This window comes from Galeopterus variegatus, unplaced genomic scaffold (genome assembly GCF_000696425.1).
Source record: "Galeopterus variegatus unplaced genomic scaffold, G_variegatus-3.0.2 Scaffold5626, whole genome shotgun sequence".
Taxonomy (NCBI): Eukaryota; Metazoa; Chordata; class Mammalia; order Dermoptera; family Cynocephalidae; genus Galeopterus; species Galeopterus variegatus.
In genome coordinates, this window is record NW_007731737.1 from 210,848 (window position 1) to 214,987 (window position 4,140).

Below are 4,140 nucleotides of genomic sequence, written 5' to 3' on the forward strand. Positions count from 1 at the left end.
CTCAGCCAGTGAGCACACCGGCCATCCCTATATAGGATCCAAACCCGCGGCCTTGGCGCTCCCAGCGCCGCACTCTCCTGAGTGAGCCACAGGGTCGGCCCTCAACTTAATTATTTTCTAAGGTAACCATTTTATTCAATCTGTTAAGTTATCATTTTTAGTAAACTTAAAGACACAGTACGTGTGGGGTAGTGGAGAGAGAGAAGTCTATATTACCTGAATATCTATGGTAACTTGTAGTGATCTTTTACTATAGCTTGTTTCTATAACTTATTTAAATCATTGTGACATTAGAATAGGAATGTGAGTATTTCTTCAAATATTTATTTTAAGGACACTGATGTTATAGACACAAAAGAAATAACATCTTAATCACTTTTATTTGGGAAAATCAAAATCAAAATGATATATATATGTTATTTTGCAGGAGCTTTAAATTTGAAACTTTAAATCTTATAGATGTTTTATTTAAAATAAGGAATATGTGGATGTATTTTTAAAATGCTTTATTTTTTAAAAATAAGAGTATTATAAATAAAACTGAAACTTTTTGCCTGAACAAAAAAACTAAAACATGAATCTAAATTTTGCTTCTATTTATACTGTACAAAAATGCATTAAAATTTCAACACTTATAAAATGTCTAATACATATCTATGTGTTAGTGTGTGTGTACGTACATATATACATACATATATATACATACATATACATATACATATATATATATGTATATAAATTGTGTATAAGCTTTGGTCCACAAATTTACACTTCAAAAATTTAAGTATATCGTTTACTACAGTGTCATTTACAATAATGACACCAGGAAAATCCACTAATTGAAGAGTGAACAAATAAATATCGCATAAATGTTTTTAAATATTTGCATCATTTAGAAATAACAAAGTGGAAGGTTTTGCAAGGCATGTTGTTAAATGGGAAAAAAATGAAAGAAACCAGCAAGTTGCAGATGTAATATGGCACTGTGATTAAGATCACTGACTCTGGAATTAGACTAACTGGGCTTGAATACTGACTGTGCCACTTTCTAGCTGTATTAAGGAAAAGTTTTCCAAGTGCTTTGTGGGTTGGTTTCCTCATTTTAAAATGAGGGTCAAAACAGTACTTACCTTACAAGTCTGTTGTAAGGATCAAATGATTCATTACATACAAAACAATTGTAACAATACCTGGTATAAAGCCATCATTAAATTAGTGCTTATTTATTTACATGTAGAATGGCCTAATTTATGTTTAATATGTGTATGTGTAAAATACACAGAGATCACAATACAAAACTACTTATTTTATATGAATATTGATATCTATGTAAGCACACAAAATGGACCTATGAACATTCATGCCAAACTGATACTAGTGTGTAACTGTGGGCATTAAAGAGGATTCTTCTTCTTTGAGTATTTTACATGAAGAATGAAATTCATACACTATTTTTGTGATTAAATTTTTAATATTTTGATATATCCATTAAATACAGTACTAAACAACCGTGAAAAATAATGGTTAAATTATATTTATTGAGTTTTTGACATGGAAACATGTTCATGCACACATTACTAAGTTCAAACAAGCAGGTCAAAAGATAGCATTAATTGTATTATATGAATTTATTTATGTAAATTTCTGTGGTTGTATTTGTATGTGGAATAATAATAAAGGCTAAATAAGTTAGGTGATTTTGACTTTCTTCTTTCTATATATGTATATATGTAATTATATGTATATATTAATTATATAATTAATTTAATTATATGTATATATAAAATCATACATACACACATATATTTGCATTACTGTATATTTTGTCATGAGCATGTGTCTCTTTTATTAAGAAAACACTGTAAAAGCTACTTTACTGTGTAAAAAGAAAGTAACAGTGAGGCTAACTGGTTGTACCAACATGCAACATCCTGCACTCAAAATATATATGTTGAGATCCCAGACAAACACCATCGATGAAAGAAATGAATTACAAAGGTTATGAACGTACTTACCCACCAAATACCTGGAGTGCGGAGAATTTGGAAGCATCCAAATCATTGCCCCTTATTATTCGAGCCTTAAATAAAGAATGAGAAAAACAAAACAAAACAAATAGGCTTTTAGCATACTACATCTGTATGGATGTGAATTTGGGACATGGGTCAACTGCACTACACACGTAACACCTAGTATGACAAATGCTAAGCAGGGTCAGCTCCAAGTCAAAGCTAATGTGCTTTTGTGAGTGGAGGTTTTGAAATCAGCTGTCAGCATTTAAACAAAAGCATTGGCAGAATCCAGGAAATAGATATCATATTCCAAATACTATTTGCCCTTTAAAACTTGATATGTGCAGTGAAGATCATGAATCAGTCAGGAAGGTCATGATTAGCCAGACTTAAGAACAGATGCTGTGTTTGACCGTAGCAGACCCCTAGGTTGGCAAGTGTAAGCTAAAGTAAGCGCAGCTGGCAAGGTGTAACCTCTTCATAAATGCAACATATTGGGGGCACACTTAAAGGACAACCAAAGAATGGAAAGCTGGGATAACATGCACATTTCACAACTAAAACAGAAGAACCAAAACAGGTCTAATATATCACAAACAAACATGTACAAAAGACAAGATCCCTCAGGAGGGAAGAAAAAGTATGATTTAAAACCTTTTCATCCACAGAACTGCTATCTGAAAGAGAATCAGGAAAAGAAGGGATAAATGTTAGATGGAGTACTTTTAAAAAAATCATTTAAACATCTACATGAACAAAGTGTTAATATGTTACATTATTTAAAATAATAAATAAAGAGAGTTTCAAGGCTGAGCTCCAAAGGAACAGGGATAGTTAGTCCTCATAACTTAAAGACCTGAAAAATGTAACAGAATGTTTGAAAAGTATAAACAGTGATTACAGGATTTAATGAAAAACAATGCATCATATTAAGAAAAAAACACAGCTGAAGAATCAGAAGTCCTGGGCCCCACCTGGGGCTCTGCCACTTACTAAGCACATTGGACAAGCTACCAAATTCTCTGATGTCTAGAGTCTAGACCCAAGTCTGAAATAAGGTCATGAATACTTTGCCTAATTGTCTCACATTAAGAGGATCAATTGAGATCAATATTTGTAAAAGTAAACCTCAGATGACTATATAAATTACAGTTGTTTTATTAAGGAATTATTTATTTATGCCTTCTAATACCATAGAACTCGAAAGCCTAAAGATTAATTAAATTCTCTCCTCTTACAAATAAGAAAACTGATGCCCGAAGGGGTTAAATGACTGCATTAAGATAACAAAGCTAGTAAATGGCTGAAGAGGGACACAGATCCAGGGCTCCCTATACCCCCCCCCCCAAATCTGGTGCTCTTTAGATCCAATGTTTCAGGCGAGCTGAACAAAACAGTGAAGGATGGTTGGTTCAGTCTTCAAATGCAATTTAAGATAAATAATAGGGTCAATATTTTTCATTTCCAACTGCTCATGAACCAAGTAGGTAAACAATGAACTACTGAGTTTTTGTTTTTGTTTTTTAAACTCAGGTCTAAATCTGTCAGGGTCCTAAGGATATGGTTTATTGCTACCTTACACAGAATTAATAAGCCCTTTAACTTATTTATTCAGTTTTGCTTATTAGTATAAAGCTATGGGACTTCTTTATGAATACAAGTTGGCAGAATGCTAGATATGGAGTGACCTTGGAGTTCATTTAGTCTAAACTTGTTTATCTAGATGAGCCCCAGAAACAAAGATTTGCCCAAGTTCATGTAGTTCAATGGTGATCCTTACTGATGAAAATCTGAAATGCATTAGTTTTCTTGACTCATCAATCATGAACTGATTAATTACCAGTCTAAGTATTTTTGTGCTGATTTTACACTATCTCTGGGTTACATCTTCAAATATAAAATAGGAAAGTGCATTATAAAGTAGTAAAAGACAAATCTTATTTATGGCCATAAATATTTTAAAATACTGTATAAAATATAGGAAATATAATTCAGCATTATTTCAGAAGAATAATATACCATATCAAAGAAAATTTTATCCCAAAGACAATTTAAAATCATGGAATGACTAATTTAACAGGACATATCAATTGGTCAGAAAATATGTATCTGAATTTCAAAGGTACCA

General features: G+C 31.9%; 1 protein-coding gene across 1 annotated transcript in view; it reads right to left on the reverse strand.

Moving 5' to 3' along the window:
- The window catches only part of LOC103605151 (protein unc-13 homolog C-like), a gene marked incomplete at its 3' end in the record, with an annotated part of 212,770 nt that extends 210,690 nt beyond the window's left edge, over positions 1-2,080 (reverse strand). The window contains exon 1 of the mRNA XM_008589736.1: positions 2,016-2,080. The remainder of the gene's footprint in view (positions 1-2,015) is intronic.
- Between the last annotated feature and the right edge of the window lie 2,060 nt (positions 2,081-4,140).